General features: G+C 45.0%; 1 long non-coding RNA gene across 1 annotated transcript in view; it reads right to left on the minus strand.

Annotated features, from left to right (window-relative positions):
* The window catches only part of LOC134947758 (uncharacterized), a 52876-nt gene extending 40501 nt beyond the window's left edge, over nt 1-12375 (minus strand). Inside the window, exons 1-3 of the long non-coding RNA XR_010182749.1 lie at nt 12179-12375; nt 11323-11535; nt 10703-10799 (exon numbers count right to left, since the gene is read on the minus strand). This is a non-coding gene — a long non-coding RNA (uncharacterized LOC134947758). The remainder of the gene's footprint in view (nt 1-10702; nt 10800-11322; nt 11536-12178) is intronic.
* Between the last annotated feature and the right edge of the window lie 3686 nt (nt 12376-16061).

The following is a 16061-nucleotide window of genomic DNA, read 5'->3' on the forward strand; positions in this document are numbered from 1 at the left end:
CATAGTATTCCTGCACCACATCAGAAAGTAACAACAGTTTAAATGGTAACAGAACAAAAGAATTCACCTTTACAGAATAGGAGGGGACAGAACAAGGTCATAAGGTGGTGTTTGGTATCCAGCTGAAGGGTATTTTAAGGGTAACATTCCGGTGTTGGTTTGAGAAAGATCACATGTTCCTGCGGATAGTTATGTGCAGGAGCAGAATATAGATATAAACTGTATTTACTGTACATTATGTATGCGGCGGGAATCCAGAGGAGACCACCCACATGAGCAGTTGGGAAAGACATCGCCTACCTATTCAAACCGACCTATGACCTCTCCTGTACTGTAAATGTGCATTCCTGTGTCCAATGGACAAAGAGATTACAGTATCTATTGTATTGCTTTTTGGAAGAATTGTATAAAGAGAGCTGCTGCAGGCCTGGTCTGACCCAAGACTCACAAAGTTATCTATCAGATGACCGAGGACCGGGACGGGAAGCGCAAGCGAATCTACTCACGTAGGTACCATTGAATGTAGCCATTTACTCTGATATATTATTTTGTATTGTATTGTTTGTATTGTAACCCCCTTTTAGCAATAATCCACTGTGGTGTCGGAACCCAGCGGTAAAATCACAATTGGTGTCGTGTCTTCATTGCCCTGCTAAGGTTTAAAGCGTATATTCATTACATTGCATAACTGTTCAGGGTTTATGGTGTATCTCTGGGTGTGTACGCGCTGTGAGTACTTTGTACCGTCAGCGCAGCGTTTGTACGCGAAGTCCGTACGCAGTACGGGACTTTGTACGCTAATAGCTTACAAAGTGCGCAGAGTGTGTGTTAAGTACAGCGACTGCAGCGGCTCCATGGTAAAGTGTATTTTAGGTTTGTTTAAGGTATAGCTTTCTTTCCTAAGGATATTTCAGCATTATCAATTGGGGGCTCTCCGGTATTCCACATACTTACTACCTAATAGGTCACAGCAGACTCAATCTATCAGCAAAAGGGTGGACAGAAAGTATCCTACGTATCCTTTTCTTGGTCGATGGATGCTGAAAACCCTGCTTGATTGCTGATTAGATGGCGTCTGCTCTGTATGGTTTGTAGAGATGCTGGTAGAACCCGTAAGGTAAACAGGAAAAAAGCTATTTAAAATCTGTGAATTTCTTTTTGGCGCCAAAACCGTACACAGCACCATACTCTTTGCATACTCTCTCACATTGTTGCCATAACATTCAGATTGCTAGATTCATTTAGACTTGTGTGAAACCGGAGATATTTGTTGCTATATAGTTAAAAAAAAAATATTTAAGAAAATAAGCGTAAAGCACAAACACAGTCTGGCCTAGTTGTAAAGGTTTATACAGAAAGAAACTGTGTTGTGTTCTATTTTAAAATTCCTAAATAGATCGCGATCGCCGATTCTATTTAGGAATTTTAAAATAGAACAATCTATTTGGGATATATATAGTATTACATTGAAGATCCAGTATACACATAAGACTGTTTATTTGAAGGAACAGAAGAATTTCAGAGGAACCAGGAACCGGAAGTGACATCATCATTATCAGTGACTATATAAAAGGAATCCATAGCTCCATACCCCTATGCCTTGAAAAAGAGTTTTTACTCGAAACGCATTGGCTCAGGAGGCCTTGGTGCAGGTGGACTTCATGTGCTCCTCTGAGAAGGTAAGACCCTATTCTATATTCACTTAAAAATTCGATCCAGAGCATAGAACCGGAACTTTGCTCTTCTAACCAAGGGTCCCCCTATCAGATCTGCACATCTCCCCTGCTCAATGCTGAAATTTTATGTTCATTTTTAACTTTTTTATACTGTGTTTTGTACAATAATTTTTTTGGCTGGCTATATATCGAGATACCGGCGTGGTTGATGTAAAGATACCATGATATGAGGATCCCCATCTTTTTCATCGTGAGTAACGGTACGCCTTATCACATGTGTTAAAGAAACCATTACATGCACTTATTCCTTGCTCATTAAGTAAATAAGGTACGCTGTGGTCAGACTCCATATACATATTGTTCATATGAAAAACTGAATGCACTTCAATCTGCTTCCATTAATGTGATAAAGAAACTGCTACATGCACTAATTCTCGTCTCACTGAGTAAGTGAGGTACGCAGCGGCTAGATATCATATTCTAGTCTCCAAACCTTTAAATGTTCCCTGAAAACTCACCTCTTCAGACAAGCCTATCAAATTCCAGACCCACCCACATAACCTTCAGTGCTTCCCTATCTAATTACATCCTCTGTAGAGTATTCATAACATCACATATCTTGTCTTTCTTTAGTCTCACACCCTCCTGACACTTGGATAACTTTGTGGGGTATCATCATACAACCCATTAAGAACCTAGCAATCTGGTGGACCATTATGCAATAGGTAGCATCTATCCTTGTGTATCTATGCCTATTTCCCTATAGATTGTAAGCTTGCGAGCAGGGCCTTCCTACCTCTATGTCTGTCTGTTTTTACCCAGTTTTGTTCTATTACTGTTGTCCTAATTGTAAAGCGCAACGGAATATGCTGCGCTATATAAGAAACTGTTAATAATAATAATTAAAAAAAAAATATTCACATTTTTTCGTATGAAAAAACGAAGTTGCTATGTAAAGATACCTTGATGTGTTTCAACTTGCTCCTCACTATGTAAGTGAGGTACGTACGTGATTGGGCAGCATCATTATACAGTTATTATAATTATAAGATATCATCAGATATAGTCTTCAGAATCCGTTCATGTATTCGAATAGTGTAAAAAATTTCACTATAAGAATTATAATACACATCATCATTTGAGACATTCCTACACATATTTTCTTTCTTTATTCCCTCCATGGATCTCTGAGCACATCCAAATATCCAGAGAAGAGATTACATCTGGAAAAAAGACCCTCAGCAATAGAGCTAAGTATACCTCTGGGTCTCTCTTTTCGTAATCTTTCTCCTCACAGACACAGTAGCGCCATCTTCTTCACAACCTTCACATTTTTCACTAGAACCCATTGGACCAAATTGGGATAGGTCCAACTGTGAAGTAAAGAGGCTGTCAATTGAAGCGCCAAGTAATACTCCAAAAAAAACCACATTCCTGTTATAGACAAGTGTCCATCAAAGGTAGAGGAAATGATCTCACAAATACCGGGGTTCCCTTTGGACCAAAGATGGACAAGACACTGGATTGATGGCGAATGTAGCTCCAGTAGTAGTGCAAGTAACAGATGGTAGGATAGCTCCAAAATCCCTCAGTATCCTCTGAAGCCAGAGGTAGAATTAGAAGTGTACCCCGTCATAGAGCGGTTGCTACAACAGGGCATCCTAGTCAGGACGTCCAGCACTGCCATAGTCCCATCTTCCCTGTGAAAAAGAGTGGGGGGTGGGGTTACAGGCTAGTGCAGGATCTAAGGGGGATAAACAAGATAGTTGAGAGCCAATTCCCCGTAGTGCTCAATCCAGCTGTCATCCTCATGCAATTCCCCCTACTGCGAAATTTTTCACTGTTATTGACCTCTGTTCTGCTTTCTTTTCTGTCCCTCTGCACCCTGACAGCCAATACCTCTTTGCATTTACATACAGAGGAGTACAGTACACCTGGACTCGACTACCCCAAGGCTTCATTGACAGCCCGAGAATTTTCTCCCAGGCCTTGCATGACTGTTTACAATCCTTTCAACCTGAGAGTGGGTTAGTGCTAATACAGTATGTCGATGACTTATTGTTGTGTTCTGATTCACTCGAATCGTCCTTGAAAGACACGAAACAGCTTCTGTTTCATCTTTCCCAAACGGGACACAAGGTTTCAAAGGATAAGTTGCAGTTGTGTCAGACCAGGGTAAAATATTTGGGACATTGCTTGACTCAAGGACTTAGACACCTCACCGCTGATAGAATACAGGCGATTCGCGACATGACACTACCACAAATGCAGCAACAGATCCGCACTTTCCTTGGAATGTGTGGGTACTGTCGAACCTGGATTCCAGGGTTCTCTATACTGGCTTTACTTTTGCAAGAAATGGTCTCTTCAAACAAACCAGAACGGGTCTCGCACACAGATGAGTCCAAACTGGCATTTGAGAGACTCAAACAGTGCCTATCACAGGCACCTGCATTTGGTATGCCAGATTATGGGAAGCCCTTTGAATTATACGGTACAAAAAGTGCAGGGTGCGCGGCAGGAGTTTTAACCCAGAGACATGGTAATGCCAGCAGGCCGGTAGCTTACTACAGTGCACAGTTGGACACTGTAGCGCGGTCTCTCCCCACATGCTTGCAAAGTGTTGCAGCGATAGCTTTGCTAGTAAGTAAAAGCGAGGACGTAGTGTTAGGACACAACCTGACCATCCATACACCTCATCCAGTATCAGCCTTACTGAACTCCGCCCAAACCAGACATGTCTCATCTGCTCAGTTTACAAAGTGGGAATTATCACTGATGGCCCCTGTAAACATCACCATTAAGAGATGCAGCTCACTAAATCCTGCAACTTACTTGCCAAGTGTGCCTGGACAGGCACAAAGGGTGGAGGATGAGAATGATGGTGAAGGAGGATTTGGTGCAGACACCGATACGCATGATTGTATGGAATACCTGAATCAGACTTTCACTGCGAGACCTGACATCAGTGACAACCCACTGGAAGGGGTAGACTTAACCTTTTACACTGACGGTAGTTGCCACAGACAGACGGACTCGGGAGACCTGTGCACTGGATACGCAGTTGTAGACGACAGAGGTATCATAGAAGCTGAACCCCTGGGCCCACCGCACTCAGCACAAGTTGCTGAGTTGGTTGCCCTAACCAGAGCGTGTGAATTGGCCAAGGGTAAGTCAGCTAATATATATACAGATTCTAGGTATACCTTTGGAGTGGTGCATGATTTCGGGGCCCTATAGCGCCTCAGAAATTTCATGACGGCAGCTGGCACACCTGTAGTGCATGCGTCCCACATAAAAAGACTTCTAACAACGATACAGGAACCAGACAGAGTGGCTGTTATCAAGTGCAAAGCAAATACTTACAACCAAGACCCAATTTCACTTGTTAACAGCCGGGCAGATGAAGCTGCTAAATCAGCAGCCAGCACCCCCATACAAACGAACATCAGATCGCTGATGACATTTAACACGATCAACACACAACAATTAATTGAAATGCAAGATTTGTGTTCTCTACAGGTAAAGGCAGTCTGGAGGTCAAAGGGATATGGCCAGGAATCCTCGGGACTGTGGACAGGTGGACAAGGTAAACTAGTAGCCCCCAGAGCATATCTTCCAAGCTTAGCTGAGGCGGCACACGGTCTGACTCATCTGGGTAAAGAGGGTATGTGTAAGCTGGTGAGAGCCTACTGGTGTGTACCAGGATTATCTTCTCATGCAGGTAAGAGAGCAATGACATGTTTTACTTGCTTGAGGAAGAATATTGGAAAGTCAATACCAACAGAGCCATCCCATATCCCTCCGACAGACGGCCCTTTTCAGGTAATACAAATCGATTTCATACAGTTACCACCCTGTAGGAATTTAAAATATGTGATAGTTTGTATTGACGTATTTTCAAATTGGGTAGAAGCGTTCCCTGCTGCCACAAATACTGCTACGTTCACTGCAATGAAAATTGTGCCAGAATTTGTGTGTAGATATGGTATCCCTAGAATAATTGAAAGTGATAGGGGTACCCATTTTACAGGTGAAGTATTTCAGGTCATGTGCAAACTGATGGGAATTAATAGCAAGCTGCATACTCCGTACCGTCCACAGGCGAGTGCAAAGGTGGAGAGAGTGAATAGCACTATTAGGAACAAGCTGAGCAAATTAATGGTTGAAACTGGATTGTCGTGGCCAGAAGCTTTGCCACTATTGTTGTACAGCATCAGAACCACTCCCAGGTCTCCCCTTAACCTATCACCCTTTGAAATCCTTTTTGGTCGACAACCTCATGTAATGCTAGACCCCAGGATGATTTGAAATGTAATAATGAAGTGACCGTGAAATATTTGGTTGGGATGAGCCAGCAGCTGAGAAATCAACAGAGAAATTTAAAGCTGGTGATTCCTGACCTACCGAACAGTAATTGTCATGACATTGAACCTGGGGATTATGTGATGATTCGAAATTTCTTACGCTCAGGTTGCCTCATAGACAGGTGGGAAGGATCATATCAAGTCTTGTTAACCAGCACAACAGTATTGAAAGTCGCCGAAAGAGAGACGTGGATCCACTCGTCCCACTGCAAGAAAGAACTCGTGACAAAGAGCAGAGTGTATAGAATCTCGTATCACTGGAGTGTCTGTTCCAGGAAAGTTGAGAGGCAGGACTGTTGAAGGGCATCTGAGCACAGAGAGTAACAAGAGCTAGAACGGTTGACGTACCACTTTCTTTTTTTCACCTCCCCCTACATTTTTTCCTTTCTTTTCTCCTTCTTATTTTCCTCCTTTCCCCTAACGAAATGGATCGATCACAAGAGACTGCGTTTCGGGTTCTGTTAGTAATTCTGGTTTTGATAAGGACAGTTTGTTTTGGTGAGGGTCCCAGAGAGGTCGAGCAGGGATCTGGAATAGGTTCTGATGGCAAGTACTAATTTGTAGGATCTCAGGATCAGCACATCATTTTGGTAAAGGCTAGCAACAGTAAGCGCTCTGGTAGTCAAGGAGCTCGGAGGCACTGTGAGGGGTTATTGTCTGATGAATATTGCTATTGTAGGAATTGTGAGATTATAGTTGAGGATGGGTGCATCCAGAGAGGTCAGTCCAACCTTAATATCGACATGGACCGTCATCCGTTGAGTGATTACCACTCACTAGTGGGTAAGGTCTTAAACCAGACAGAATGCTGGGTGTGCTCACAGGTACCTCAAGGTCAGAGCAAGTCAGGATTAGTACCATACCCTTTAGCAATAGATGAGGTACTCGAATTACGGGGTGGGAGACTGGTGGACAAGAAATTCAATATCTCTAGGCCCCCCAGTTTGAAGCTCCACCAGTATCATGTAGACAGATCCTTATTATGTTTCAATATTTCCAATTACCGAAAACCGGGAAATTGGGAAGTGACATGAAAAAATCAGACAATTACCTTTTCACACAGAGCTGATAGGATACCCATAGACTCTGAACTTGTACGCCAAATAGCCAACAGTGGGAGGTATTTCCGGTATAGGTATACTCGTGGAAGCAAGACCATGTGGGTTGGAAAAGTATCGCCAGGGTACTGTGCTCATATCATCCAGCCCAATACTTGTACTGAGCAGATGGGAGAACTAGGGATTGGTTTCTTCACTTGGAAAGTTTGTAATATGGTGATGTTATATTTTGTCCCCTATGTTCTCCCAGATGATGCCTATTTCATATGTGGGAGGAAGGCAAACAAGTGGCTTGCCCTGAGCTCAGAGGGATTGTGTTATATTGGGAGAGTACTGCCAGAGGTCATGACCATAACCCATGATAAGATGAAAGACTTTCACCGTAGTGCTCAGGCTCCTTATACTCATACTCACTATGAACACATCATCAAGAGACACCTAATTGATAGGACAGAGCACGCAGCCTCTGATTTGATCCACGAATCCACCGGGATTCAATTCCTTCTCGCATTAGACATCACCCGTACTGCCAGAGGAATGATAAATTATAGGTATATCCATGCGCTAGCGAACTTGATAGATAATATCACTGAGATGTATGACGACACCGTCAGGTATACGGGAAGGGTGTTACAAGCTTACAAGAAGGAACTGATTCAGCACAGGATGGTCATAATTTATATCACAGCCGTGACAGGTGGGTACTGTGTTACTCTGGCAACTCAATATGGGGTGAAGTGCTGTACGTATATTACGAACAGTACTGACGACCCAACGGAGATTATTGATCAAAAGATGGACGATATCTTGCAGTTTAAGTGGGAGTTCAGGAGGAAACACAACCTTACCTTGGCGACTGTGAGCAATGAACTGACCGGCTGGGTCTCATGGTTGAACCCACGAAATTGGTTCTCAGGTTTAGGAGAGTGAGCTCAAAATGTTATTATGAGTGTACGGAAGTTTCTCCTTTGTATCCTGGGAGTCATCATAATTATTGGTTTGATATTTAGGTGTGTTCGAATTCTGACGCGGCGCAAGCACGACACAAAGTTGATGAGTCTTAGGAGCAAGGGCGCTGTTATAGCAGCAGATTTAATTTATGACCCAACCATAGAGACCGTGTTATGATAAGGATTGCAAATGAATTTCATGGCCTGTTTCTTTCACCCGTTTTTCTTTTGTTTCCCCCTCTGCCCAGATACATCCATCCGGAAAAGACATCAGCCCTACCCAAAATGTTTATGTGAATGTATTTTAGATATGTGTCTTATCTTCATCTCTGCAACCTCCAATTAATGGCACACATAGTCAACAGGTGATATCCACATACTAGCACTCACATATGTTCTCCCTCCATGTATCATCAAATAAATGTGCACCCCATTTGTTGGAACAAGAAGCCGAAAAGAGCTCGGTAGTGTTTGTTGGCCCATTTACAGACCCTTAGTACGTGATGAGAAGGATTTAATGTATACTTCGCAATACCTCGAAGCTTATTTAGAACATATACGGCACAATGATACATGCCCCTCAGACATGGATTCATACATACATGCTTTTTACTATCCCATTAGGTCATACATTTCCCACCTACAACTCTCTCCGATCATCAAAGCTTCTGTAGATATTGTACAAATATTTTTCTGTTTAGTGATTAGATAGTGGCAGTTATTGGTGACTGCCAAAGGGTGGACTGTCAAAATCTAAAAATATTGCACGTACAAACTACACACAGATGGCCTCCCTGCGTGCACTTGTTCTGTCGTGCGTGCGCATATCTGCAATTTGCGTATGGTCGCTCCCGTGGTCCTGCGCATTAGCGCGTGGTATGAGTATTTACGGTAGAGTTTGTGAACGCACGGAAGGCTATCAAAACACATTACATATTTAATCCAAATAGTGCACAATGTACACATAGTATCCCTGCACCACATCAGAAAGTAACAACAGTTTAAATGGTAACATAACAAAGGGATTCCCCTTTACAGAATAGGAGGGGACAGAACAAGGTCATAAGGTGGTGTTTGGTATCCAGCTGAAGGTTATTTTAAGGGTAACATTACGGTGTTGGTTTGAGAAAGATAGCATGTTCCTGCGGATAGTTATGTGCAGGAGCAGAATATAGATATAAACTGTATTTACTGTACATTATGTATGTGGCGGGAATCCAGAGGAGACCACCCACAAGAGCAGTTGGGAAAGACATCGCCTACCTATTCAAACCGACCTATGACCTCTACTGTACTGTAAATGTGCATTCCTGTGTCCAATGGACAAAGAGATTACAGTATCTATTCTATTGCTTTTTGGAAGAATTGTATAAAGAGAGCTGCTGCAGGCCTGGTCTGACCCAAGACTCACAAAGTTATCTATCAGATGACCGAGTACTGGGCCGGGAAGCGCAAGCGAATCTACTCACGTAGGTACCATTGAATGTAGCCATTTACTCTGTTATATTATATTGTATTGTATTGTTTGTATTGTAACCCCCATTTTAGCAATAATCCACTGTGGTGTCGGAACCCAGCGGTAAAATCACAATTGGTGTCGTGTCTTCATTGCCCTGCTAAGGTTTAAAGCGTATTTTCATTGCATTGCATAACTGTTCAGGGTTTGTGGTGTATCTCTGGGTGTGTACACGCTGTGAGTACTTTGTACCGTCAGCGCGGCATTTGTACGCGAAGTCCGTACGCAGTACTGGACTTTGTACGCTAATAGCGTACAAAGTGCGCAGAGTGTGTGTTAAGTACAGCGGCCGCAGCGGCTCCATGGTAAAGTGTATTTAAGGTGTGTTTAAGGTATAGCTTTCTTTCCTAAGGATTTTTCAGCATTATCAATCTGCAGCAACATACCCGCCAAAAATGAACCCATATTAATTTATACAGATTAGAAAAGGGGGCTTGGTCACGGGTACAGTGGCATAGCCACGCCCCTTTTCCTATACTTTCAATTGACTTTTGGAGAGCTAAAAATCGGTACAGACCATAAAAAAGGTACTGTACCTGCCAAAAAGGTACAGTTGGATGGTATGTCAGTGTATCTGCAGCAGCGGTGCAAGTGGGCGGGTACGGGTGGGTATGGTGTACCCTTAAGAATTTAGCCATGGGTACGCCATACCCACCGCCGCCAGGCCACCGCTCCCTTACCGCGCTGCTGCTGCGTGACGGGAGGATAGCGCAGTGTGCGCCTCTCCTGCCCCTCAATCAGAGCTTGCGGACCGGCAGCCAAGCCTGCCGGACCGCGAGCTTTGATTGGCTCATGGATCGGCACCTAATTGAAGGTCGAGTGACACCCTCACTGCCGCCAGAGACTGAGGGGCAGGAGAGGCGCACGCTGCGCTCTCCTCCCCTCACACACAGGAACAGGACCAGGGGCGGATCCCAAAAAAAATGAAAGGCAGGGCACCATGACATGGGAAGAGGAGAATGTCTGTTGTATCAGTTGTATTTGCATGCACATTCTGCTTGCGTGCTCACAGAAAAGGGGGGGTGGACTCACTACAAGGGGCATAGCCTCAAAAGATATGCCATCCGCATGAACCACACCTCTCATTATAGTCACACTGGGAGGTACATACAAAAAACAAGGCCATTCCACTTACCTGCTTGCCATGCAGTGGGTCTTTTGTCTCCTATTCGATGACCAATCCTTTCTGGATGACTGTTAGTGATGTCAGCCTGGCCCCTTCTTTTCACAGCCTGTGCATTATAGTCAGTTGTAAAAATAAAATGGAGACAGCATAGTTAAAAAAAATGTCCAGCTCACAGCACTCCCCCTTCAATAACCCCCCTCAATAACCACAATACCCCCTCGCCCACCAGTCCCTTTAATGTCCACACCACACCACAGCACTCTCACTGCCCCTTCAGTGTCATCAGTACAGTACTCCCCCAACCACGACGCCTTCAGTGTCAACTCCACAGCACAGCACTCTCCCACCCTGCGGCACCTTCCAAGGTCAAACACAGGTTTTTTAAGGGGGTTTCCGTATAAGTATGTATAATATATATATATATATATATATATATATATATAGTGAAGAAAGGAACTGCGGCACTCCAAAAATAAAGGTGTAGGATTTTTACTGAAGCATATTTAAAGGTACAAAATGCCTATGCTAGGCCGACGTTTCGGTGCTTCAAGCACCGTTTTCAAGGCAGGCATGAAGTTTTGTTCTGAAATAGAAGTAGCTAACAAGACAAACATTCATAAAGTTCTTACCTAAATAGGTGCCCAGCCATCACGCCGTCGGAGAGCCGGGGCCGGTGTCCGCTTCCGCCCGCCGCTGCTGCGTCCGCGTCACTTCCGGTGACGTCAGCATGCTTCCGCCTCGGCTGCCGTGGCAACGCGTCCCAGAGTCATGGCAACGCATTGAAGTGCCTGGCAGCCTAAGTGGAGCTGCTGAGTGATCTCCCCGGCCCTCCAACCGGCGATCTGTAATTACAAGATGGACATTCACAATAAGTGCATGGCACGGCAGATTAAATATAATGCACAAAATGTTAACACTAAAACGTGAACGAGTAGCACATACATAAACTCGCTCAGTCTATAAGTGTGGCTAATGTAACTCATTGCAATTGCCTAATAAAGTAGAATGTGCCAGAAGAGATGAAGGAAGGGTAGATAAAGAGAGAAAAGTAAAGGAAAACACACAATATGACCAATATGCAGCCTCTAATAGCACGGCATATAGGTATCATAGTAGCAACGGATAAAGAAATATCATGCTTTAGACAAAAGCGCCCCATGGCTTGCTTCACTAGGGGCAGAAATATTAGAGACATGGTGGTCCACACGGACATTACGGGCTTTAAGCAAACGCAAGTGCAACCCCACTTTATGACAAAACCAGCAGGCTGCTACAAGTGTCCTAAGTGCACTACGCAGGGCCGGCGCCACCACTAGGCAGCTTTAGGCAGCTGCCTATGGGCGCCGGCCACTTGAGGGCGGCCCTGCACACTTCCAATGAACGCTTCCTTTATTATGCCCTTAGCTGTGTGCTCCTTCCATTCCCTAAGAGACGAGGAGCAAGGATGCTGCAGGCGCCCACCACTTCCCATCAGCCGGCACTAACAGTGTGAGGGCGGATTGTTCTAAGCTGTCCTGCTGCAGAATCTCCCCTCTCTGCTCTACCGTTGTCTTCTCCAACTGCTCTCCTCCCACTGGCCGGCGCTGCCCTTTGCTCCATGTAGTTTTCTCCTCCCCCCCTCGCTGTAATGAACTCACTTGTTCCGCATCCTCACTGCCGCCCGGCACCACAACAGCACGATCTCTCCCACCCTCTCTCACTCATCCTGCATATTACACCCCCTGACCCACCAGGCTGCGATTGGTACTCCTCATATTCTTAGCCCCCCAACGCACCCTTCATGATTGCTGCCCCCCCCCCCCCCCACCCCATCTGAATGGGCCAGCCACCACAGATCGGATCTGATCTCTATAACAGATCTGATCCGCGATACACTTGCATGCTGACAGCCGCTGGCTTCACAGGCAGTGATTGTGGCTGCCGAGCAATGAATGGACCGACCAGCTGCTCAGAAGTAACTTATCTAGTGCATGCAGCCTGCGGATCCGTGACTAGCTGGGCATGCCACTAGCGCACGCAGGGGGGGTTTCTGAGTACCCAGAAACACCCCCCCTGACAGACCAAGTTGTGGTTGATTTTTTTATAAGCAAAAAACTGAAGCCGCCCGCGACCCGCTGTTTAAGCCCCGCCCCTCCGGGTTTGGCCCCGCCCCTTCAAACACCCGCGAATCGCGGGTGGTGCACTTACCTGCGCTGTGGTGCAGATGTGTGTTATGGCAGCTGCTTCCGATTGCCTCAGCCTCTCCTCTGGCTGCTGCTCCACAGCCTACTGCATGATCCTCAATTGTAAGTGCATATATTATCGCTGCATATCTTTTTCCTCCTACAGTATCATTAATTATATATATATATATATATATACATACATACACACATATGTATGTATAATAAATATATATATATATATATATATATATATACACACAAATACAAACACAAATACAAACATATGTATATGTGTGTGTATATATATATATACACACACACACACACACACACACACGGAGCCTCCCTTATCTTTGCCTGCCAGATCGCAGGCGTGCACTCCCAGCGTGACTAGGCGATCCGTCCGCCTATTCACAGCGGGACTGCACAGAGCCACTTCCCATTGTAAGCGTCTCTGTCTGGGCGTGCGGCTCCGTCCGGGTACGCGCACCCATCCAGACGGAGATGCTCACAGCATCCAGGCACACCCAGGTGGGCGCACCTAGTCACAGACGGAGCCACGACTAGCGTGGCTCCATCTGTGTGTGTGTTTGTGTGTGTGTGTATATATATATATATATATATATATATATATATATATATATATATAGTATATAGAGAAACGGGCGTCATTTCACGGTTTTGTAAGAAATACAGGCAGCTACACAAGCTTTGCTATCAACGTTTCAGGTGCGTTTTATTAGCACCTTTCGTTAGGATAAAACGCACCTGAAACAATAGCAAAGCTTGTGTAGCTGTCTGTATTGCTGCCCATCTTCTCTATATACTGCATGGCTCCCTGATGGTTCATGGGAAGGCACCCAGGTATTATGAAGTTATGTGCAGTGCCACTGCTGGTCAAATTGCATTGTGTGTATATACATATATATTTAATGTAGGGCCGGATGTAATGAAGTCTGAGTTGGCCGGGGGTGCGGGTTCCTGGCTAAACTCTTGAGGGTTTTTTTTAAAGCGGCAATTTAAAAAAGGCAAAACCGTGCCTTGTAAATGATTGCCACTTTAAAAAAATATCCATTGTTGGCTGGGAACCCGCACCTCTGGACCACTCAGACGTCATTACATCTGGCCCATAGTAGGCACTCCGGAACTGCATAAAAAATATTTGCCCTGGTGCCACCACGGGTTAATCGAGCCCCATGTAAAGCAGTGTAGATCACAGGTCTTCATACGGAATGAATAAAGGACTTCCAAGCCAGTTCCAAGTTCAATGTTTCGGTGTTGCCACTGTTATGAAGAGCAACTGGCTTGGTAGTCCTTTATTCATTCGGTATGAAGACCCGTGATTTTCGATTGCAATTTTTGAATTGAAATTGCTCTATGTCTATGACTATTACAAAATATATTTGATCTATCTATCTATCTATCTATCTATCTATCTATCTATCTATCTATCTATCTATCTAGGTCTGTCTATCTACAATAGTTTAACAAACCCAGCATAAACTGAGTCACTTCAGTCTCCACCCCCGTGCTTGGCCCCTCCCCCTCTGGAAACCTCCTCCTGCAAATCCTGCGTTTGCCCCTGCGTGAGTCTTGAGGTTTGTTTACAGCACAGACAGAGAGGAATGTGCAGGCTCTCTCTGTCCTGTGCATGTGTCATCATCACTGCCTGTCTTTGCCGACAGCAAAGAAAAAGACAGGCTGTATTAAATGGGTTTTTTTCTGTTACCAACTACAATTCAATATTAGGCTCTGGGTTTATGTGTGTGGATATAAAGCGCAACGGAAAATGCTGCGCTATATAAGAAACTGCTAATAAATAAATATATATATATATATATATATATATATATATAATTCCAAATAGACAGCACTCCCAATATATGTAACACAATATATCTATTATCTGGGACCAGGGCTAGATTATAAAAAGGTCAACAGGGACAGTCGTCCTGGGGCCCTAACACAATTTCTCCCGAATCAGCTACCAGCACTGCAAGTAAAATCAGAACACAACATTTAGTTGTTTCCCCATTCTACCCCCCTCTTTGGATGCCGATGAGCTCCTCACACTGCCCAGGTTAGTCTCGTGTGAAGAAGAAGCATGAAGGGGATTCCGTGCCCTCACCCAGCGGCTCCCTGCTCTGTCTTTGGCCGGCGGTGTGCGGGGCGTGCGTCTGTGGCACCCACCGCCCCAATGTACCTCTAATACCCCTTTTCCACGTCTAAAACACGGGTCGCAGTCGGGAGCCTGACACTTGTGCTCCCAGCGCCGCCCTTCCATAGACTGTGAACGGGAGACGTGTTGCATCGACACGGCTTCCGTTTACACTGCACAGCTTACCGAGTTGAACTCGTGTTCAACCCGGTAAGCTACCCGAGTAGGATTCCCAGATCAAGTGATCCGGGAATCCTACTCGGGTAGCTTACCGGGTTGAACACGAGTTCAACTCGGTAAGCTGTGCAGTGTAAACGGAAGCCGTGTCGATGCGACACGTCTCCCGTTCACAGTAGCAAAATGCCCCCGTGCATTTACCCATGTTTTTTGAGCTAGTGAAAAAGGAGTATAACTATTATGCGGGTGGGGGGGGGGGGGGTAATGTGGTTTCACATCAATGTTATTAGTGGGGTCTCACACAACTTGGTTGTCCTGGACCCCTACAAGCCTTAATCTAACACTGGCTGGGAGAGAAGTAGAATAATCTCCGACTCGCGCAGCTGTGTCTATAAACCTGCAGTGCTGCTTGTTCTCCCATTCTGGCGGGACCAGTGATTGGTAGATGACCGTGTGCTACTGGCACTGTGGATGAGACATAATGACGTCTCATCCCGCAAGAAGGCGACGATGAATGGGACTCGGGAGACTGGAATCGGATTCTGAATCTGCCTGACCGAGCTGGGACCCGCAAGTCAGTACTGAGGTCATTGAGGGTGAGAAATTCATTAAATATATTTAATAGTGTGGGGGTGAGACTATTTTACCCAGTGATGTTGACTAAGGGTCAGGAGTATATGAAAGTGAAAAAAGACAAAATATGTCAGGATACGTGTGGACTGTACAGAGAGGAGGAATTGAAGGTCAAGTAGCTGGGAGTGGAACTTATAAGAAGCTATCTCTATACTTTCACCTGACGGTCTGGGAAGAGGCGCGGGGGGGGGGGGGGGGGGGGAAGCTGCTGTCGTTTTGCCTAGGGTGCCAAAAA

Source organism: Pseudophryne corroboree, chromosome 8 (genome assembly GCF_028390025.1).
Source record: "Pseudophryne corroboree isolate aPseCor3 chromosome 8, aPseCor3.hap2, whole genome shotgun sequence".
Classification (NCBI taxonomy): Eukaryota; Metazoa; Chordata; class Amphibia; order Anura; family Myobatrachidae; genus Pseudophryne; species Pseudophryne corroboree.